Source organism: Musa acuminata, chromosome BXJ2-1, assembly GCF_036884655.1.
Source record: "Musa acuminata AAA Group cultivar baxijiao chromosome BXJ2-1, Cavendish_Baxijiao_AAA, whole genome shotgun sequence".
In the NCBI taxonomy this organism is placed as follows: domain Eukaryota; kingdom Viridiplantae; phylum Streptophyta; class Magnoliopsida; order Zingiberales; family Musaceae; genus Musa; species Musa acuminata.
In genome coordinates this window covers 23,876,773-23,902,071 of record NC_088338.1, presented here as the reverse complement: position 1 = coordinate 23,902,071, position 25,299 = coordinate 23,876,773, and positions in this window count along the sequence as shown.

Here is a 25,299-nt window from a genome sequence, read left to right as displayed (position 1 = left end):
TCAGCCAACGTTAGTTTGAGGAGAAGAAGAAGAAGAAGAAGAGAAGAAGAAGAAGAAGAAGAAGAAGGAGAAGAAGAAGAGGAAACTTTGTTTGAGGTTTTGCATCAACTCCCTATATTTGGGAATCAAACTCATCTAAGGCAAGTGATCTAACCTCTTCCTACAGAATTCCTAATCTCTGTTTTCCTTTTAATACTTCATAATTCAAAAGATTTCAGCTTAGTACCAAACCGTTCTTCCCTTTTGATACAAAGCCATGAATCTGAAATTTTTTCAGTAATCTGACTTCTATACATTGTTTTGGATCTAACTTTTAGCACTAAACTCTGATTTAGGCAAAGCCTAATCCATTTGAAAGTAGACTCAAATATCTTTATTTTGACACTGAGATTGAATGATTTGGAGTTTAAATGCCTACTAAGACTTCTGTTTCAATTAACCCTACAAATTCTGCAAAATAGAGACTGAAATTTCTGACCTCTTGTTGCTTAACTACTTATAACTTTCTGCTGTGAACTCAGATACATACAAAGTATGATTTATTCGAAGCTAGACTCAAAATGCTTTCTGTATATACCTGATTTGAAATATTTGGAGTACAATTGCTAACTGAAACATCTGCTTTCATCGACCCTATGGATTCAGTAAAATAGAGCTAATATTTTCAGACCTTTAGCTACGAAATTATCAGTAACTCCTTGTTGTAAATTCCAATTCTTGTTAAACTTGATTTGCCTAAAATTAGATTGACAAAGCTTTCTAATGACACCTATTTTGTATAAATTGGAGCATAATTGGTTATCCAAATCGTTCATATAATGTTCCTATCAAATTCTGCCAGAATCGAGCTTTGGTCGATTTCAGCTTTCTTTGTTTCTTCTCTTTGGAAATCGATTTCGGCAAAAACTTACTTCAGTTAAGCTTTACATTATTACCTTTAATTCCTATATACTTTTGTCCTTTATTTATTTGTACATCTGTAGCTATCATCTAAAGATCATGTTTGCATCGTAATGATTCGGCACATGCATCCCATTGTTCCGCATTTGCTTTCGATATGTGCCTCTTCCAGTTTCATTTCGTTGGACAATAAATTCACCTAACCTTCTTATTTCAATTGAGCTATATGTGATTTCTTGAAATCCTTGTATGCTCTTGCTTTTGTTTTCTTTCAAATCTAAATACATTTATGAAAGATTATGTTTGTATTGTATTGACTCGAAAGGCATATGTATATTTTGTTGTTCCGCATGTGCTTATGATATATGCTAATGTTATTGTTCATACTACCCTTTTTGTACTCTGGTGTCTTGTGGGATATTATGAACCTTTGCCAGAAATGGTAAAGGGAGTTATGCTTAGAGCCCGCGATTGCTCTGCCGGCCCCATTGACTTCACTCAAACGTGGGTGGATGGAGCTCCCAGACGTGGGAGACTTATGCTTGGTGGTCATCCAGAAATGGATGAATCATATTATGTATGTGGTCCCACAGCGCCATCTATGTTTATTGATATGATATCCAAAGCTTTGTTTATGAGTTCATATTATGCTTTGGATAAAAATGGAATGCATTCTACATCAAAAATGACATACAAGCTTGTGTTTATTACTCGGTTCACTTGTTATACCTTGAAGTGTTTCGTATGTCATTGTTATGCTCTCAAACACTCTTATGCCTTTGATATGTACCTAAATGCTTCATGTGCCATTTGATACATGCCTAAATGCTTCTTTTGCCAATGAAATGCTCCAATTTCCTTTCTCCTATTGTTATGTCTAATGCCTATTTTTGAACGAGGTAAACCTTTGCGATTTTATATCAAATGAGATGATTTCAAATGAACACTTGTATTTCTACTTTTGTTATCTTGATACTAAGCCTGCTTGAACTTCTCCTATCGCCATGGATATGTTAGACACTTGCTGAGCTCTTTATGCTCACCCCGTTGCTATATAAATTTTTCAGGGTCGCTTGTCACGCACTGAAAAGCTAGAATTGGGTTAAAGCAGTGAACCGCTATAAGATTTTTGAGCTAATTTTGTTGGATGATGGTTTTTGTTGTATACTAAACTTTACTTCTGATGTAATGTTAAGGATCTGTTGATACTTATGTGTTGTAAAAGTTTAAAGGACCGCTCATGTGTATGGAATGATAAGTTTAAGTTGTATAAGGATAAGAACTCATGGTAAATAATTATCTTTTTTGTGATTGTATATATTTCTATGATTATGGATTTGTGTTGTGGTTGATGTTTAGTTGAGTTGCCTTTAGATTTCTCGAATCTTTGAGTGAAGTGGATAATGATTTATGTAACGTATAAGTTTATGAATTGGGAATATTGATTTTGAATGATTCTTAGTATCCTCAAATTGTTAGATTGGATCCTGGATTGAATTGATGATGAATTATAATATAATTGATTTTAGACAGGGTCACACCTCCTGAATGTGATAGTTCGGGGGGGGGGGGGGAGGCGTGTGACAGAGTTGGTATCAGAGCATGTTTTGAGGATTTCTAAAAATTTTGATATGCTAGATGTGTAATAAATTTTGAGGTTTAGTAGTTTCTATTTAGAGACTGATCAAAAGTTTTTTTTTTTGTTATTTTTAGGAAGCAAGGATGACTAGGTCATCTGGTTCTCCTATTGTATCTACTTCTGATCAATTGAGTGGAATTATGAAAACTCTAGAGGCAATGACACAAGTAATGCAACAACAAGTCCGACAAGGAAGAAATGATGAAGGTGGGAATTCAAACCAGATTGGGTTGGGAATTGAACAGTTTAAGAAGCTTAGTCCTCCCAGTTTTGGTGGTGAGCCTGATCCAATGGTAGCAGAACAATGGATGATGCGGATAGAGAAAATATTTGATGTTTTAAATTGCCTAGATGATAAGAAGGTTTCTCTTGCTACCTTCATGCTAGAAGGAGAGGCTGAGCACTGGTGGCTAACCATGAAGAGGATTTCTGAAGCTCGACAGGAGCCAATCACTTGGAAGGTATTTACAGAAAAGTTCAATGATAAATATTTTCCGGATTGTATCAGAGAGCAGAAAGAATTGGAGTTCCTGAATCTCATCCAGGGAAATTTGACAGTAGCCAAATATGAGTCTAAATTCACCGAGCTCTCTAGATTTGCCACACATATGATTGATGATGAATATAGGAAAGCAAGAAGATTTGAAAGAGGATTAAGGCCGGCAATAAGAAGCCGGATATCAGCTTTAAAACTCCAAGTATACACTGAAGTAGTAGAAAGAGCTTTCATATTTGAAAAAGACTTAGAGGAGATCCAAGAAATCAGGGACAAGAATAGAAAGGATAAGTTTGTTAGTAAAAGTAAGAGAGGAAATGAAGTAGAAAGAAGTAACGAGAAGGTAAAGGTACCTAGATTTGAGGAAGGAACTCCATCGCAAAGAACTCTATCGTGTACAAAATGTGGACGTAATCATGAAACTAGTGAGTGTTTTCGGGTGACTGGAGCATGTTTTGCCTGTGGAAAGTTAGATCATAAAGTCAGAGACTACCCACTAAACAAGAAGAAAGAGCCACTACTCCCTAAGCCGACAGCCCATGCTAGAGTATATGCTATCACAGAACAAGATTCCAAAGCCTCTAAATCAGTGGTTGAAGGTATTCTACATGTTTCTAATAGAAATGCAAAAGTTTTGTTTGATCCTGGCTCCAACTTGTCTTTTGTTTCACAATATTTTGCTTGTCACTTGGGCATTCAACCTAAACCACTGGATTATTTGCTACACGTAACTACTACTATTGGGGATTCCTTGACTACAAATCTGGTTTATCCTTATCTTTTCGCCGAAAGAGATATGACAAATTTAGAGGACTAAATTTTCTTTTAAGAAGGGGAGAGTGTAACATCCCCCATTTAAAAAAAAAAATAGTAAATACTTGTTTGTAAATATGAGGATTATTTAATAATTTTTTTTATTAAATAATATTATATTAAAGTTTATGGCTAAGGACCTAAGAGTAAATATTAAATGTTTGAGATGATTTATAGAATATTCAGAATTAAGTAAATAAAAATAAAATAAAATAAAATGGAGGACATGTGTCATTAACAAGGATGAGCCACTTAGCATTTATTCTAAAGTTGACACCTAAACCCCCATGCATGCTTGCCACCTCACTATTTTAGCATGAGCCAAACCTAAGTAATTTAAGGCACCATTAAGAAGAAAGTTTTCAGCCAACGTTAGTTTGAGGAGAAGAAGAAGAAGAAGAGAAGAAGAAGAAGAAGAAGAAGAAGAAGAAGGAGAAGAAGAGGAAACTTTGTTTGAGGTTTTGCATCAACTCCCTATATTTGGGAATCAAACTCATCTAAGACAAGTAAGCTAACCTCTTCCTACAGAATTCCTAATCTCTGTTTTCCTTTTAATACTTCATAATTCAAAAGATTTCAGCTTAGTACCAAACCGTTCTTCCCTTTTGATACAAAGCCATTAATCTGAAATTTTTTCGATAATCTGACTTCTATACATTGTTTTGGATCTAACTTTTAGCGCTAAACTCTGATTTAGGCAAAGCCTAATCCATTTGAAAGTAGACTCAAATATCTTTATTTTGACACTGAGATTGAATGATTTGGAGTTTAAATGCCTACTAAGACTTCTGTTTCAATTAACCCTATAAATTCTGCAAAATAGAGACTGAAATTTCTGACCTCTTGTTGCTTAACTACTTATAACTTTCTGCTGTGAACTCAGATACATACAAAGTATGATTTATTCGAAGCTAGACTCAAAATTCTTTCTGTATATACCTGATTTGAAATATTTGGAGTACAATTGCTAACTGAAACATCTGCTTTCATCGACCCTATGGATTCAGTAAAATAGAGCTAATATTTTCAGACCTTTAGCTACGAAATTATCAGTAACTCCTTGTTGTAAATTCCAATTCTTGTTAAACTTGATTTTCCTAAAATTAGATTGACAAAGCTTTCTAATGACACCTATTTTGTATAAATTGGAGCATAATTGGTTATCCAAATCGTTCATATAATGTTCCTATCAAATTCTGCCAGAATCGATCGATTTCAGCTTTCTTTGTTTCTTCTCTTTGGAAATCGATTTTGGCAAAAACTCTTACATCAGTTAAGCTTTAATTATTACCTTTAATTCCTGTATACTTTTGTCCTTTATTTATTTGTACATCTGTAGCTATCATCTAAAGATCATGTTTGCATCGTAATGATTCGGCAAATGCATCCCATTGTTCCGCATTTGCTTTCGATATGTGCCTCTTCCAGTTTCATTTCGTTGGACATTGAATTCACCTAACCTTCTTATTTCAATTGAGCTATATGTGATTTCTTGAAATCCTTGTATGCTCTTGCTTTTGTTTTCTTTCAAATCTGAATACATTTATGAAAGATTATGTTTGTATCGTATTGACTCGAAAGGCATATGTATATTTTGTTGTTCCGTATGTGCTTCTGATATATGCCAATGTTATTGTTCATACTACCCTTTTTGTACTCTGGTGTCTTGTGGGATATTGTGAACCTTTGCCAGAAATGGTAAAGGGAGTTATGCTTAGAGCCCGCGATTGCTCTGCCGGCCCCATTGACTTCACTCAGACGTGGGTGGATGGAGCTCCCAGACGTGGGAGACTTATACTTGGTGGTCATCCAGAAATGGATGAATCACATTATGTATGTGGTCCCACAGCGCCATCTATGTTTATTGATATGATATCCAAAGCTTTGTTTATGAGTTCATATTATGCTTTGGATAAAAATGGAATGCATTCTACATCAAAAATGACATACAAGCTTGTGTTTATTACTCGGTTCACTTGTTATACCTTGAAGTGTTTCGTATGTCATTGTTATGCTCTTAAACACTCTTATGCCTTTGATATGTACCTAAATGCTTCATGTGCTATTTGATACATGCCTAAATGCTTCTTTTGCCAATGAAATGCTCCAATTTCCTTTCTCCTATTGTTATGTCTAATGCCTGTTTTTGAACGAGGTAAACCTTTGTGATTTTATATCAAATGAGATGATTTCAAATGAACACTTATATTTCTACTTTTGTTATCTTGATACAAAACCTGCTTGAACTTCTCCTATCGCCATGGATATGTTAGACACTTGCTGAGCTCTTTATGCTCACCCCGTTGCTATATAAAATTTTCAGGGTAGCTTGTCACGCACTGAAAAGCTAGAATTGGGTTAAAGCAGTGAACCGCTAGAAGATTTTTGAGCTAATTTTGTTGGATGATGGTTTTTGTTGTATAGTAAACTTTACTTCTGATGTAATGTTAAGGATCTGTTGATACTTATGTGTTGTAAAAGTTTAAAGGACCGCTCATGTGTATGGAATGATAAGTTTAAGTTGTATAAGGATAAGAACTCATGGTAAATAATTATCTTTTTTGTGATTGTATATATTTCTATGATTATGGATTTGTGTTGTGGTTGATGTTTAGTTGAGTTGCCTTTAGATTTCTCGAATCTTTGAGTGAAGTGGATAATGATTTATGTAATGTATAGGTTTATGAATTGTGAATATTGATTTTGAATGATTCTTAGTATCCTCAAATTGTTAGATTGGATCCTGGATTGAATTGATGATGAATTATAATATAATTGATTTTAGACAGGGTCACACCTCCTGAATGTGATAATTCGGGGGGGGGGGGGCGTGACAGGTATATAGCACACCAATCTGTCCGGTTATCACGATGTCCCTCTCGAGTAAATTAAGACCGGGATTATTTAGGATCTGTGTTTAAAGGTGAATCGATCGCATTATCATTATCTCAACACGATCTAATTCCCATTGCACAAATCCAAGGATATCACAATATATATATATGCAAATAAGCAATAGTTATAAAGTGATATATGCCAAAATATAATAAGCAAAAAGAGTTTGTATCAAGTCACACGTGTCATCACTCATGTGATTGGCTTGTTGGGCACCTATGACTAGCACATATGATAGTCTCGGAGACCGAGTCTGGGCGGTACCACTGCCTGACACAGTCTCGGAGACTATGCCACGACGGTGCCACCTGTTGGGTCACTATTTGGGCCTTTCTCTTAGCCCAACACAGTCCATACATGGGCCTAATTAGCCCCTAATTGGGTTAGCCCAATTCCAACCCCAATTATGTGCTAACTATGAAATTTAAGGTATACACTAAGAAAATCCGGTCCTGTTAGTCTAGGTTTCTTCCGACGAGCTTCCAGCGATCTTCCGGCGAACTTCCCATGGCGAACTTCCGATGATCTCTCGGTAATGTTCTAGTGGACTCCCAGCAAGCTCCTAGAGTTCACGATGATCTTCTTGGTGAGTTCTGATGAGCTTCTTCGGTAAGCTCCTAGACTTCACGGTCAATTTCAATAGAACTTCCGACGAACGTTTGGACTTCCGATGAACTCTCGAACTCCCAACGAAGTCTCGTTCTTGACTCCAAAACTTTATTTTACTTTATGCCTTGATCACTATCATAGTTAATCTTGTACAAATAAACCTACTTCGATCTAGACAATTATTACAAAGCTTGAATCATGTTGTCCGGCATGTCATTGGTTCATCAATGCTTTGTCCAATTCTTCGGCACATCGTCCTCTATTGCAACCTATTGCCCAATCGGCTAGTTGACCTCCGTAACTTCGATTTCCTTGGCACAATTTTCGCTCTTCTTGGCCCAATGCCTGAATCCATGGCCCGAAGCCTTCTGCCGATATATCGACCGATCCTCCAGCTCAACGTCCAATCTTCTAACATATTCCACTCTGGCCCAACATGATTCTTCCTACTTTAATTGACTCTCCCTGATTGAAGCTTCTTGCATCACTCAAAATGCAGATTAAATCATAAACACTCTTAATTGGTTTCATCATCAAAATTCGAGATTCAACAATCTCCCCCTTTTTAATGATGACAACCAATTGATGACAGAGTTAACCTTAACTCCCCCTATCAATGTGCCATATTGATAGAACTCTTGAATTCAAATTAAATTCAAATCAAAGCAAATTTAATCATTAATATGTCATCATAAAACCATGCATAATCAAATTTACAAGATATTATTCCATGCATGATCATTATCATAACTTCTCCCTCTTTGTCATCAACAAAAAGGAGAAGTGCAACTAGCAAGTGTTTATACATTGAATAAATCATTGCATAATAAACATAATCTCAAGTTTTATCATCATGCAAGTTAGTAAGTTTTAGAGATGTGCAGAGTTTAGCATGTTTGATTTTCTTTGCAATGTTTAAGCTAGCAAGATAGTATTTTTGTTTCTCTTGAGATTGCAAGATAACAATTCTTGGTGATGTTCAAGATAGCAAGTTCTACATCAAATAAGCTAGTGAATTTTACAACATTTTAGAATATGCAAGCTAGCAATTTGGAGATGTTCAAGAAAGTAACTTTTGCTTCTTAAAATATGCAAGTTAGCACTCTTTGCTTCTCTTTTGAGATGAACTAGCTAGCATATTTTTTGCATTTTCTTGACTTGTGCAAGCTAGCAAATTTAGTAAGTTTTATATAATTTTAGAATATGCAAGCTAGCAAATTTTACACATATGAAAGTTGGCAAAGTTTTGCATGTTTTGAGATTAGCAAGTTTTTTACTTCTCTTTATGATGTGCAAACTAGCAACTTTTCTCCCCCTTTGTTATTGTGGAAAAGAAGGGAAGAATACAATTTTGTAATTCTTTTCCCTTTACATCAGTTTCTAAATCATGACAAAGATAAAATATCATTCTTAACTGAAATCATTCTAAATCATGACAAAGACAAAGAACGAGACTTCGTTAGGAGTTCGAGAGTTCGTCGGAAGTCCAAACATTCATCAGAAGTTCTGGCGGAATTGACTGAGAAGTCTAGGAGCTTACCGAAGAAGCTCATCGGAACTCGCCAAGAAGATCATCGTGAAGTCCAAGAGCTTGTCGGGAATCCGTTGGAACATTACCGAGAGATCATCATACGTTCATCGAAAGCTCACTGGAAGAAACTTAGACTAACCGGACCGAATTTGCTTAGTGTATGCCTTAAATTTCATAGTTAGTACATAATTGAGATTAGAATTGGGCCAACCCAATTAAGGACCAGTTGGGGCCATGTATGGACTATGTTGGGCCAAGAGAAGGGCCCAAACAGTGACCCAACAGGTGGCACCGTCATGGCACAGTCTCTGAGACTGTGTCAGCGGTGGAACCGTCGGTTTGGGTGGTGGTACCACCCAGACTCGGTCTCCGAGACTATCAGACGTTGGTACCGTCAGTTTGGATGGTGGTGTCACTAGTTTGGATGGTGGTACCTGCTAGTTATATGTGCTTGGCAAGTCAATCACGTGAGTGATGGCACGTGTGACTTGACACGCAATCTTTTTACTTATTATATTTTGGCATTTATCACTTTAATTGACTATTGTATATATACATGTATATATTGTGATGTCCTTGGATCTATGCAATGAGAATTGGATCATGATGAAATCATGATAATAAGATTGATTCGCCTTTAAACACAAATCCTAAATAATCCCAGTCATAGGTTACTTGAGAGGGACATCAAGATAATCAGATAGATTGGTGTATTATATACCCATCCATATAATGGATGCAACTGGTCTCATAGTTGCTCATATGGGGACACTAGGGATACAGTACAGGTGCTCATTGGAGAATGAGTTCACTGATTGATCCGCTTACGGAATGTTGGATAGTGGATGATACCTTATTGTCAGATAGCCATTCCGTAGTCCCAATGGTGTATTTGGTCCTTAGACTTGAGACACCAATGATGTCCTATATAAGTGCTCTATTCTTTGATACCGGACTTATAGGTTTGGATGTCCCATATCTAGTACAGTCAGTCATCGGGAGTGGCAGTCAACCTTACGAGGGCTATTGAGTGTTGATAGAGGATCTCCCTAGGTAACACAATCATTACTATACATAGTTTTCTATTTCGCGGATTTTTCGCATCAATCTTCGCATGACAACGAACATCTCTTTGGGAATAGGGGATTTTATTTTTTGTTCTTCTGCTACACTTGTGATGTCGCCCCCAAGATTTTCCAATAGTACCACTCAGACATAGTCTCATAAGCGGTGGTACCGCTAGACTCGGCGGTGGTACTGCCCAACACAGGCAGTGGTACTGCTAGGACCCGGGAAACTCGGGATGAGACTTATTTAGGCTCCAAGTTTGAATCAACTTGAGGCCTATAAATACCCCTCTCATCCCTGATTAACAAACACAACTAAGTATACAAATTGAAAAAAATGCTGTTGTAATCGTAAGAGTTCTCCTCCTTTAGCCTAAGTGTTTATAATTATGTTTAGGGAGTAGTAAGTGGGGTTGTCAAGGTTCTCTCCTAAACATGTCAAAAGGAGAATCAAGTTGTAAGGGTGGTTGATCTTCACCAATTGAAGGAGGATGGTTAGTGGATGCTGGTGGCCTTGATGAAAGAGGAATCGGTAGAGTGGATGTAGGTCATGAAGACCGAACCACTATAAAATGGTTTGCATTTCTATTTGAGCAATTTACCTTCACTACAAACTGAATTTTTACTTGCCTACTGCTTTTACTACATATACGAATGAGATTTCAAGTTCGGTTTTTATCATACGAAAGATTTTCAAACCGACATGATTTTATCCGCTGCACTAATTTACCCCCCTCTTAGTATCAACTCGTTCCTAACAAAGCAAGCTTCCTGAAGTTAGAACATAAGATTTGATAAGGCAATAAGATCTTATGACTTTATTAAGAATGAAGATAAGCCTTGTGTATATAGGAAGGTAAGTGGGAAAGCTATCACCTTCTTGGTATTATATGAGGATGACATCTTGATCATTGAGAATGATGTAGGAATGCTATCCACAGTAAAGACTTGGTTATCTATACACTTCTCCATGAAGGACTTAGGAAAGCATCCTATATCTTAGGGATTTGGATCTATAGAGATAGATCTAAGAAGCTGTTTGGCTTATCCCACCAAGTACATAGACACCATTGTCAAAAGGTTTGGCTTGGAAAATTCCAAGAGAGGTCTCATACCGATGAGACATGGGATATCACTTTCTAGGAGTATGTCCCCAAAGACTCCTGAAGAAAGGGCAAATATGGATAGGATACCCTATGCCTTAGCAATAAGGTCTATCATGTATGTCATGCTATGTATCAGGCTTGATATAGCGCATGCTTTGAGTGTCACGTGCAGGTATCAGTTGGATCCAGGCTTGGAGTACTAGAAATAATAAAGTGTATCCTTAAGTACTTGAGAAGGACTAAGGATCTTTTATTGGTATATAGAGGTCGTAGCCTCAAGGTTGAAGGCTACACGGACTCGAGTTTCCAATCCGACGTCGATGATAACAAGTCGAATTCGTGATATGTGTACACCCTGAATAGAGGAGTAGTATGCTGGAAGTGTTCCAAGCAAGATACTACTACTGACTCGACCATAGAGGTGGAGTACATTGCTACAGTAGAGGTAGCAAAGGAGGGAGTCTAGATGAAAAAGTTCATCACAGATCTAGGAGTCATGCTAGGAAGCGAGGAGCTGATTCCCTTATATTATGACAATAATGGGGCAATTACACAAGGGAACCAAGGTCTCATCAAAGTGTTCTGAGGAAGTTCCAGCCTGTTAGAGAGATCGTGACCCGAGGAAATGTAGTAGTGGAAAGAGTTTCATCCGAAGATGACATCACAGATCCACTAACAAAGCTATTGTCTAATATTGTCTTTGAGCATCACAGGGGTCCGACGGGGATCATACACATAGATGATTGGCTTTCGGTCAAGTGGGAGATTACTAGTCATAGGTGCCTTGCAAGCCAATCACGTGAGTGATGGCACATGTGACTTGATGTTGAATCTCGGATTTTGATGATAAAATCAATTGATGGGTTAATTGATCTAATCCATATTATTGAGTTAAGTGTGCAGGATTAACTACGATAACCAGAAAACATAAAGCAAGAATACCAGAGTCAAGTTCGATGGACGTTTAAGAGACCGAAGAATCGTCGGAGATGCTGCCGGAACCAACCGAGAAGAAATCGAGAACCTGTCGGAATTTTTGAAAGTTTGCCGAAGAGATCGTCGGAGGTTTGCGGAGATCACCGAGAAGGCTTGGATACTCGTTAAAGTCATCACAAGATCGGGAGCCTGATGGGAGTTCGTCGGAAGAAGTTCGTCGGAAAGCTTGCCGGAACATAACTCGACGTCCACGGTTGAAAACTTGCTTAGGATGTTTTTAGTTATGTAGTTCACATGTAATTAGGATTAGGATTCAGAGATAATCCTATATCCTGGTTAGGGGCCAACTGGGCCCAAAATTTGACTGATTTGGGCTAAATTTAAAGCCCAACCAGTGAACCCGAGACCTAGGCGGTGGCACCGCCTGGACTGGGCGGTGGCACCGTCCAGCACCATTGGATCAGGCTCACCCGAGGCCTGAATAGGAGTCTTGACTAGGAGTCCTACTAGGAGTTGGTTAGAAGTAAGAGTCTTAAGTAGGAGTCCTATTAGGAGTTAGGGTTTAGAAGCCCTATAAATAGCCATGTATTCCTTCTCTTTTGATAAGCAATAGATGAATCTTTTCTGCAGCCTTTGAGCAGCAACTTGGAGGGAGGAACCCCTATAGAGTTCCAAGGAGGCCGATCCCCTAAAGAGATCAACCCCAAGTTTAGAATCTGCAAGGGTTCTAACATAGTACCATATTGGAAGTGGGCAATGTGTATAATTAGCTTATATGACTCCCGCTTAAGCATTTTAGTTCATGGTTGAAGGACCAAAATAGAGTTATTGGCCAATTAGCTCATCGGACTCGGGTCGTGACATTTGGTATCAGAGCCACTGAGTTAAACCTCACATGCACTATGCTAGGGTTCGATTTGGGTTATGTCGGGCCTTGACGAGGACGTCAAGCTAATGGAGTTGGGGATATTGTCGGAAGTGGGCAATGTGTATGATTAGCTTATATGGGCCTGATGAGTGTATTACAAAAACTCCCGACCTAGCATTTGGGCAGGGTGAGAGGGCTCGAGTTGGATATTGTAACATCCCATTAGTCCCACATCGGAAGTGGGCAATGTGTATGATTAGCTTATAAGGGCCTGATGATTGTACTACGTAACATCCCATTAGTCCCACATCGGAAGTGGGCAATGTGTATGATTAACTTATATGGGCCTGATGAGTGTACTACACAAACTCCCGCTTAAGCATTTTGGTATGTGGTTGAAGGACCAAAATGGAGTTATTAGCCAATTAGCTCATCAGACTCGGGTCGTGACATTTGGTGTCAGAGCCGACCTAACATTTGGGCAGGGTGAGAGGGCTCGAGTAGGAAAGGGCTACCCATGAATGGAGTAAGAGAAATCATCATGGCGTGGAGCTACCACTGAGTTAAACCTCACATGCACTATGCTAGGGTTCGATCTGGGTTATGTCGGGCCTTGATGAGGACGTCAAGCTAATGGAGATGGGGATATTATAACATCCCATTAGTCCCACATCAGAAGTGGGCAATGTGTATGATTAGCTTTTATGGGCCTGATGTGTGTACTACACTAAAACTCCCACTTAAGCATTTTGGTTTTTCAATATCGATCTGGGTTATGTCGGGCCTTGATGAGGACGTCAAGCTAATTGAGTTGGGGATATTGTAACATAGTCCCACATCGGAAGTGGGCAATGTGTATGATTAGCTTATAAGGGCCTAATGAGTGTACTACGTAAATTCCCGCTTAAGCATTTTGGTCCGTGGTTGAAGGAGGGATATTGTAACATCCCATTAGTCCCACATCGGAAGTGGGGAATGTGTATGATTAGCTTATAAGGGCCTGATGAGTGTACTACGTAAACTCCTGAGTTATTGGCCAGTTAGATCATTAGACTCGGGTCGTGACATTTGGTATCAGAGCCAACATAGCATTTGGGCAGGGTGAGAGGGCTCGAGTAGGATTCATTCAATCTGGGTTATGTCGGGCCTGGACGTCAAGTTAATTGAGTTGGGGATATTGTAACATCCCATTAGTCCTACATCGGAAGTGGGCAATGTGTATGATTAGCTTATAAGGGCCTGATGAGTGTACTATGTAAACTCAATTAGCTTGACATCCTCGTCAAGGCCCGACATAACTTAGATCGAACCCTAGCACAATGCCTTTTCCTACTCGAGCCCTCTCACCCTCCCTAAATGCTAGGTCGGCTCTGATACCAAATGTCACGACCCGAGTCTGATGAGGGCCAATAACTCCATTTTGGTCCTTCAACCATGGACCAAAATGCTTAAGCGGGAGTTTACATAGTACACTCATCAGGCCCTTATAAGCTAATCATACACATTGCCCACTTCCGATGTGGGACTAATGGGATGTTACGTAGTACAATCATCAGGCCCTTATAAGCTAATCATACACATTGCCCACTTCCGATGTGGGACTAATGGGATGTTACAATATCCAACTCGAGCCCTCTCACCCTGCCCAAATGCTAGGTCGGGAGTTTTTGTAATACACTCATCAGGCCCATATAAGCTAATCATACACATTGCCCACTTCCGACAATATCCCCAACTCCATTAGCTTGACGTCCTCGTCAAGGCCCGACATAACCCAAATCGAACCCTAGCATAGTGCATGTGAGGTTTAACTCAGTGGCTCTGATACCAAATGTCACGACCCGAGTCCGATGAGCTAATTGGCCAATAACTCTATTTTGGTCCTTCAACCATGAACTAAAATGCTTAAGCGGGAGTCATATAAGCTAATTATACACATTGCCCACTTCCAATATGGTACTATGTTAGAACCCTTGCAGATTCTAAACTTGGGGTTGATCTCTTTAGGGGATCGGCCTCCTTGGAACTCTATAGGGGTTCCTCCCTCCAAGTTGCTGCTCAAAGGCTGCAGAAAAGATTCATCTATTGCTTATCAAAAGAGAAGGAATACATGGCTATTTATAGGGCTTCTAAACCCTAACTCCTAATAGGACTCCTACTTAAGACTCTTACTTCTAACCAACTCCTAGTAGGACTCCTAGTCAAGACTCCTATTCCCTTACAACTCCTAATTCTTCTCTAAGAAAACACCTCCTACATGAATGCCCCTCTCAATTAGGACTCTCCTAACTAGAGTCCTAACAGAATGTCCCTCTCAATTAGGACTCTCCTAGCTAGAGTCCTAACAGTTTTACATGAATGTCCCTCTCAATTAGGACTCTCCAAGCTAGAGTCCTAACAGACTAATGGGATGTTACAATATCCCCAACTCCATTAGCTTGACGTCCTCGTCAAGGCCCGACATAACCCAGATCGAACCCTAGCATAGTGCATGTGAGGTTTAACTCAGTGGTAGATCCACGCCGTGATGAGTTCTCTGACTCCATCCATGGGTACCCCTTTCCTACTCGAGCCCTCTCACCCTTCCCAAATGCTATGTTGTCTCTGATACCAAATGTCACGACCCGAGTCTGATGAGCTAACTGGCCAATAACTTCATTTTGGTCCTTCATCCACGAACCAAAATGCTTAAGCGGGAGTTTACATAGTACACTCATCAGACCCTTATAAGCTAATCATACACATTGCCCACTTCCGATGTGGGACTAATGGGATGTTACATATGTCACCGTCGTAGACAACAACAAGGGTAAAATCATTGGCAAAGGAACCATAGGTTACAAATCCAACTTCTTTATTGAAGATATTTTGTTAGTTGATGGTTTAAAACATAACCTCTTGAGCATTAGTCAATTGTGTGATAAAAGATATATTGTCAAATTTGAATCTAATGCATGCATCATTGAAAAACCACACAACAACACATCCATGATTGCATTAAAATAAAATAACGTATACACCATTGACATTAATGATCTATGTACTGAAATGTTTTTCTTGGTTTTAAATGAGGATGCTTGGCTATTGCATAGAAGATTAGGTCACGCTAGCATGAAACTAATCACTCAAATATCATCCAAAGAACTTGTAAGAAGAATTCCTCATATTAAGTTCATTAAAGATAATGTATGTGATGCTTGTCAATTAGGTAAACAAATTAAGGGTAGTTTCAAATCTAAGAATCAAATGAGCACCTATAGACCCTTACAATTGATCCACATGGACTTGTTCGGATCAATCTCTACATCAAGCCTAGGAGGTAGCAAATACGTCTTCGTCATTGTAGATGACTATAGCAGATACACATGGACTTAATTCTTAAAACACAAAAATTAGTGCTTTAGATATTTTAACAAGTTTTGTAAACTTGTTCAAAATGAAAAGGGTTATATGATTTCATCAATTAGAAGTGATCACGATTGTGAATTTCAAAACTGTGATTTCCAAGAATTATGTGAACTTAATGGATACAACCACAACTTCTCTACTCCAAGAAATCCTCAACAAAATGTAGTAGTAGAAAGAAAAAATAGAAACTTATAAGAAATGACAAGAACCATGTTTAATGAATATAGCCTACCCAAATATTTTTGGGCCGAAGCCGTAAACACTGCATGCTATATTTTGAATAGAGTTCTAGTAAGACCCCTACTCACCAAAACTCCCTATGAGTTGTGGAACAACAAAAAACCCAATATTTCATATTTTAAAGTTTTTGGGTGTAAGTGTTTCATCTTGAATGAAAAAGATGCCTCAGGAAAATTTGATGCTAAATCTGATGAAGGAATTTTTCTTGGTTATTCTTTAGTTTCTAAAGCTTTTCGTATCTTCGATAAAAGAACTTTAATTATTGAAGAATCCATTCATGTTGTTTTCAATGAGATTTCTGAAATCAAGAAAAACGATTTTGATGATGATGTTAACTTCAATTCTTTAAATTTAAATGAAACCCCTTCTCCAACTAGCAACTTGGATGCATCCAGTTCTGAAATATCCTTACCCAAGGATTGGAAGTATGTAGATGCTCATCCTAGGGAGCTAATCTTAGGAGACACATCAAAGGGGGTTCAAACTAAGAAGAAGGTATCGATTACGAAGAAACCTTCGCTCCTATGGCTAGATTAGAAGCCATAAGAATGCTCCTTGCCTATGCTAGTAATAACAATTTTAAGTTGTTTCAAATGGATGTTAAAATCGCTTTTCTTAATGGCTTTATTTCTGAAGAAGTTTATGTTGAATAATCTCTCGGATTTGAAAATAAAAGCCTCCCTAATCATGTATTTAAATTAATGAAAGCTCTCTATGGTTTAAAACAAGCCCCAAGGGCTTGGTATGATAGATTAAGTACTTTTCTTATTGAAAATAATTTCACAAAAGGCAAGGTCGATACCACATTGTTTATCAAGAATTTTGAAAATAATTTTCTCATTCTTAAGATTTATGTTGATGATATTATCTTTGGTTCTACGAATGAATCTCTTTGTGAATCTTTTGCTAAAACCATGAGTCTCGAATTTGAAATGAGTTTGATGGGAGAATTAACCTTTTTCTTAGGCTTACAAATTAAGAAACTAAACAATGGCATCTTTATTAGTCAAAATAAATATGCTTTAGATCTACTGAAAAGATTTAATATGGATAGCTCAAAAGCTATTAACACCCCTATGAGCACCTCCACTAAGTTAGAAGTTGATGAGAGTGGAGAAAGCTTCGATCAGACAATTTATAGGGGTATGATAGGAAGTTTACTTTACCTCACTGCAACTAGACCAGATATCATGTTAAGTGTAGGACTTTATGCTAGGTTTCAATCGAACCCTAAGATATCTCATCTCAAAGAGGTTAAAAGAATACTTAGATATCTTAAAGGTACCACAAATCTAGGATTATGGTATCCAAAATCCAAAAATTTTGAGTTAATTGCTTATGCTGATGCAGATTTTGCTGGGTGTAGACTAGATAGAAAAAACACATTAGGAACAAGTCAAATTTTGGGACATTCCCTTGTTTCTTGGTCATCTAAGAAACAAAACTTGGTTGCACTATCAACAACCAAAGCTGAATATATTGCAGCTAGTGCATGCTATGCACAAGTTGTGTGGATGAAAAATACCTTAGAAGATTATAAAGTCTATCTTAAAAATATTCCCATTAAATGTGATAACACGAATGTAATATGTTTAACAAAGAATCTCATTCAACACTCAAGAACAAAACATATTGATATTAGACATCACTTTATACGAGATCATGTTACTAATCATGATGTAATCATAGAGTTCATAGATACTAAGAATCAACTAGCTGATATTTTTATAAAACCTCTAAGTGAAGAACAATTTGATTTCATAAGAAAAGAATTAGGAATGTTGATGTGCCCGAATGCATAAACTTGTTAAAATTATTATTCGGACTTTATTGATTGAATGATCAAATCACTTAATTGTCATTAAATGCCTAAAATAACATGTTGGAAATTAATACAAAAATTTCCATAACAATGAGCATGTCTTCATGATTGTATAGTCTTGTCCGATTGCATGAAAGTGTTAAATTAAATTTTCAGTTCCAATCGGATTTCATGAATACATTATTCTCTTTTGGACTTAATAAACATATGTCACATATAGTTTGATTCACATCATTGATTTTTGACAAATAGAATCATCTAACAAATGCATATCTTTTAGACTTATCATGTGAAAAATATTCTCTTCGAGAAATAGATTTGATGATTCCTTCTTATAAAAGGAAGATATTTTTATTTGCAAGGATTTGATTTACATAAATATCCTGATCCTTGTAAAGCATGCCTTAATATCCTATCGATTTGAACTACACAAATGGCTTTCCTCCTTCATACAAAAAGATAATAACAAATAAAAAGGAAGAAGTTCTCACTCTATAATCTTCATATCATGTTTTTCTTGAGATGTTTGTATAATTTATATCCTATCACTCTATATAGATAAATGACATGAACCTACTTATGGCATCACACGTATATTTAAAAGTTGTTTATATCGTTCTCCTTTTTGTTGATGACAAAGGAGGAGAAATATATGAATTGATGCTATAAATGTCATATTATGTTGAAAAAAGCAGATATATGAATTGATGCTATGATTATGCCATGCTTGCATCATCGCCATATTATGTTGAAAAAAAGCAGATATATTAATTGATGCTATGATTATGCCATGCTTGCATCATCGCCCTATTATGTTGAAAAAAGTAGATATATGAATTGATGCTATGATTATGTCATGCTTGCATCATCGAAAATATATGAATTAATGATAACTATGATTGTCATTTTAGCAATATCTCATGTTTGCATCATGTTAAGATATCAAAAACTTGCATCGTAGCCCTATGTGTTGATATCTTACCATGTGATGAAATGCTATGATTGCTAAAATACTTGAAATGTATGCATCATGTTAAGATATCAAGAACTTGCATCGTAGTCCTACGTGTTGATATCTTACCATGTGTTGAAATGCTTTGATTGCTAAAATACTTGAAATGTGTGCATCATGTTAAGATATCAAAATCTTACTTCAAAATTTTACATGATGAATTGCTATAATTACCATCATTCACATTTGAAATTTGAAAATGGATGTCAAGCCTTGGAATCATGATGGGAGTATTGATAAGGTTAAATGATTTTAACTTATCAATATGTCTCTTGAATTCAAAGGCTTTGAATTCAAGAATGACTTATCTCAATTATGGCACATAGATATGGGGAGTTAAGGTTAACTCCGTTATCAATTGATTATTATCATCAAAAAGGAGGAGATTGTTGAATCTTGGATTTTGATGATGACGTCAATTGTCATTTGTTATCTAATCCATATGTTGAGATAAGTGTATAGGATTAACTACGATGAAAGTAAGACATGCAGCAGGAGTTGCGCCGGAGTCAAGACTATGATCACGTTGGGAGTTCGAGAGTTCGACGGAAGTCCAGACGGTCGTCGGAGGTTCTACGGGAACAAATCCTAGAAGTCCAGGAGCTTACTAAAGAAGCTCGTCCGAACTTGCCAAGTGGATCATCGCAAGTCCAGGAGTTTGCCGGAAGTTCGCAGGAGCATCACCGAGGGTTCATCGGATGATTGACGAAAACTCGCCGGAAGCTCGTCGGAAGAAGCGATTGATGCACCAGAGTAAGTTGCAGTAAATGTCTTAAGAAATTCGTAGTTAGCACGATGATTAAGTTAGAAATGGGAGGTGATCCCATTAACTTAAACTTGGGACAATTGGGCCATTGACAAACCCAAATTGGGCCGAATGGATCAGCCCATTCGGACCCAAATTACTTAGCCAGAGGTGGCACCGCCTGGGTCGGCGGTGGCACCGCCTGGGTCGGCGGTGGCACCGCCTAGGTGTAACATCCCATTAGTCCCACATCGGAAGTGGGCAATGTGTATGATTAGCTTATAAGGGTCTGATGAGTGTACTATGTTAACTCTTGCTTAAGCATTTTGGTCCGTGGTTGCAGGACCAAAATAGAGTTATTGGCCAGTTGGCTCATCAGACTCGGGTCGTGACATTTGGTATCCGAGCATGGTTTGAGGATCACCGAAATATTTGATATGTTGATATGCAAAATATATTGAGGTCTAATGAACTATAGTGATTGGTGGAAATTGTTTTGATGCATTTTAGGAATCTGGGATGATGAGGACAGTTGGTCCTCCTATTTCATTTGTTTCTGATTAATTAATGGGAATGAAAGGATTGATCGGGGATTTTGAATCAGAGTGGCGCAGTAGAAGCATGATGAACCTAATTTCATTGGTGGTAGAAAAATGGATGATGCAAACAGAGAAGATATTTGGTGTACAAAATTGTTCTGATGATCAAAAGATTTCTTTTGCCACCTTATATTGGAAGTAGAGGCTGATCATTAATGGGAACAATGAAAAGAAGTTGTATGCAAAGTTCTGCAAATGTGAATTGTGGTTGAATGAAGTTGCTTTCTTAGGCCATGTGATTTCAGGGAAGGGTATATCTATTGAACCAAAGAAAATAGAAGCTGCAGTTGAATGGGAAGTACCAACAAATGTAACAGAAATTAGAAGCTTCTTGGGCATGGTAGGTTATTACAGGAGATTTGTGGAGGGATTTTCTCGAATCGCTCAACCTCTCACCGAACACACTAAAAAGAATGTGAAATTTGTATGGGGTGATGATTGTGAGCAAAGTTTTCAAGAGTTAAAAAGAAGATTGACTAGTGCTCCTATTCTCACTATTCCAAGTGGTAGTGAGGGATTTGTAGTTTATACTGATACTTCAAGAAAGGGCCTCGGATGTGTTTTAATGCAGGAAGGGAGAGTGATTACTTATGCTTCTAGACAACTAAAAGGTTATGAACTGAATTATCCAACTCATGATTTGGAATTGGCAGCAATTGTTTTTGCTCTAAAGATTTGGAAACATTATTTGTATAGTCGGCAATTTGAAATTTTTACTAATCACAAGAGTTTGAAATATATTTTCACTCATAAAGACTTAAATATGAGGCAGCGAAGATGGATAGAACTTCTAAAGGATTATGATTGTGTCATCCGTTATCACCCGGGCAAAGCCAATGTGGTAGCTGATGCTCTTAGTAGAAAATCTACATGTTTTATGGCTAGTTTGGTCGTGAAGCAATGGAAGTTATTAGAAGAAAATTTTGATTTGAATGCTATGAGGAAAGAGTAAGACTCAATGATATTGATGGCCTCCATTCAGGTGCAATCTAATCTTATTTAATAGATTAAGGAAGGACAATTACGAGATCCACGTTTAACCTACTTGAGGAATGAAGTAGAAAAGGAATTAAAGCCAAAATTTCAAGTAATTTGGAGACATCATTCTAGAGAGGAAACAACCAGGGAGCTAGAGGAGGAAATGAAAAAGGTTTATCCCCATCTTTTCATCGATAGAGGTATGATAAATTTAGAGGACTAAAATTTTCTTTTAAGGGGGGGAGAGTGTAACATCCCTCATTTCTGAATTTTCGTAAAAGTTTCTACTTGTAATGTAAATATCTATTTAAAATTTGATAAAAGAGCCAAAGTATGAATCTGAGAACTTATTTATAAGATTTGGGGGATTTGTTCAAAAAAAAAAAAATCTGAGGACCTATTTGTAAACCCTGAGGACCTAATCGTAAATATAATAATATAAGGACTAAACTGTAAAATGTATAAAATTACAAATCCCACCGTTTAAGCCTCTCTGCCTTCGTTCATAAGGAACCAGAGAAGGCAGCTACGTGGAAGAATAGGAGAAAGAAAGAAAGAAGAAGAGAAGAAAAAGGGGGAAGAAGAAGAAAAAAAAATTTTGGGGCTTTGAGGTTTCTTGCTCAAATCTTCTCATTTAGGGTCATAATTCTCAAAGGCAAGTGTTCTAATCCCATCCTACAGAATTATTAGTCTTTGATCTCATATTTATTCTGAATTATTCGAAATATTTCAGCCTAGAACCTGATATTTCTCTTGTTAGATACAAAAATCATGGATCTAAAATTTTTGGGTAAACTGACCCCTATATATTGTTTCAGTCGTAATTTTTAGCACCAAATATGGATTTAGGCAGGATCTTATTTATTTGAAAGTAGACTCTTATACCTTCCTTTTGACACTGATTTTGAAAATTTTGGACTCCGAATACTTACCCAAACGTCTGTTTTAATTGAGCCTATGGATGCTGCAAAACAGGGATCAAAATTTCTTACCTTTCGATACTAAAATGCCTATAAGTCCCTGTTGCAAATTCTGATTTGTACCAAACTGATTTCATTTGAGACTAGACTTGTAAACCTTTCTTTTGATATATAGATTGAAAATTTCAGAATTCAAATGCCTATTCTGCTATCTATTGATTCCGCCCTATGGATTCTGCAAAACAGTGATTTAGTTTTTTGACCTTCGGTCACTAAATCAATGGTAACTCCTTGTTGGAAACCTTGATTCGTATGAAACTTATTTCATCAGAAAATAAATTGATTTATCTTTCGACAGTAGCTTTCTTAAGGGTATTGGAGCATAATTGATAATCTAAAGTATTTGTTCAATGTGCCTCTTGAATCCTGATAGAAATCGAGCTTTGGTCGATTTCGCGTATTCTGTTTCATTCGTTTGGAAATAGATTTCATTCAGTCCCCTTCGCTCAATTGAGGCTTATGTTAGTGCTTGAATTCTGATTTGCTCTTGCCTATAAATTATTTATATTATTGAAATATTTTTGTGTAACGTTTATGCTATATCGCATTGACACATATAGGCACATGTATATCCTATTGTTCTGCATTTGCTTTCGATATGTGCCTATTCTAGTTTCATTCCTTTGGATATTGAATTCATCTAACCTTCTTATTTGAATTGAGCTACATATGATTGCTTGGAATCCTGGTATACTCTTGCTTTCATTTCATTCCAAATCTGAATACATTTGTGAGAGATTGTTGCTTGCATCGTATTGACTCGTAAAGGCACATATACGTTTTGTTGTTCCGCGTGTGCGCATCGTATTGACTCGTAAAGGCACATATACGTTTTGTTGTTCCGCGTGTGCTTCCGATATATACATTCTAACTTCACCTAGATGTGGGTGGATGGAGCTCACTTTCTGTATGTTTGATATGTTATGAATGAAATGACATTTGCGATTCTGTATCTAATAAGATGATATCCTTGAATCTCTTGGATTCTGTCTTGCATTGTGATATCTTGATTGTTTGAAACTGTCCTTTCTCGTGCTAGATATGCTTTATTTATGATGATATGAACTTATGGTAAATAATTGGAGTTCTGATTGTATAATTTATTTAGCTTGTGGATTTATAAATGTTGTTCATGTTTGTCAAGTTGGCTTGGGTTGCCATAAATGTGAATTATCGCACAAGTTTTATAGATATAAATTTGATAGAATATTAACATAACCCATATCGAACCCTAGCATAGTGCATGTGATGTTTAACTCAGTGGTGGCTCCACGCCGTGATGAGTTCTCGACTCCATCCACGGGTAGCTCTTTCCTACTCGAGCCCTCTCACCTTGCACAAATGCTAGGTCGGCTCTGATACCAAATGTCACAACCCGAGTCTGATGAGCCAACTAGCCATTAACTCCATTTTGGTCCTTCAACCGCGGACCAAAATGCTTAAGCGGGAGTTACGTAGTACACTCATCAGGCCCTTATAAGCTAATCATACACATTGCCCACTTCCGATGTGGGACTAATGGGATGTTACACCAGGGCTTAGTCTTCGAGCTCTAGTGGGGTGGTGCAACTGCCTCTAACAGAGGTGCAACCCCCCAGTCAAGCGGTGGCACCGCCCGAGCTCGGTCTCCGAGCTCTGGCAGGAGGTGCAACTGCCCCTGACAGGAGGTGGCATCGCCCAGAGGCTCAGTCTTCGAGCTCTGCCAGGCGATGCAACCGCCAGACCCCGAAATTTCGGGAATTGACAGTTTTAAGCTCGGAATTCAAACTGGGTTGGAGCCTATAAATACCCCACCCTTTCAGCAATGAAAGGGCAACAAAAACACTGAAATCCTGATCTTATTCTATGATTTTTAGACCTCAAAAGTGTTGTAAAGGCCAAAAGTTCTTCCCCCTCTTTTCTTCCAATTTCTAATCTTTCAAGAGAGGAGAGTGTTGAATCTCATATTTTGATGATGAAACTATGTGATATATGTTTATGATTTAATCTGCGTTTTGAGTGATGCAGGATGCTTCGATCAGGATGAGACAATTAAAGCAGGAAAATCATGTTGTGCCGAAGGAACATGTCAGAAGATTGGACGTTGGGCCGGTGGATCGGTCGACGTATCGACAGAAGGCTTCGGGCCGTGGACTCGGGCATCGGGCCAAGTAGAGCGGGTATTGTGCCAAGGATATCAGAGTTGCGGAGTCAACTGGTCGATTGGGCAATAGGCTACAGGAAAGGACGATGCGCCGAAGAATCGGAAGAAGCGTCGAGGGACCAATGACATGCCGGACAACTTGGTTAATTGCTTAGGATTAATTGTCTCGATCGAAATTTTGTGTGTGCAGGATTAACTACGATAGAAGAAAGACATGCAGTAGGAGTTACGCCGGAGTCAGGACAATGATCACGTTGGGAGTTCGAGAGTTCGACGGAAGTTCGAACAATCGTTGGAGGTTCTGCGGGAACAAATCTAAGAAGTCCATGAGCTTGCCAAAGAAACTCGTTGGAACTCGCCAAGTGATCGTCACAAGTCCAGGAGTTTGCCGGAAGTCCGCAGGAGCATCACCGAGGGTTCATCGGATGATCGACGGAAGTTCACCGGAAGAATCGATTGACGCACCGGAGCAAGTTGCAGTAAATGTCTTAGGGAATATCGTAGTTAGCAAA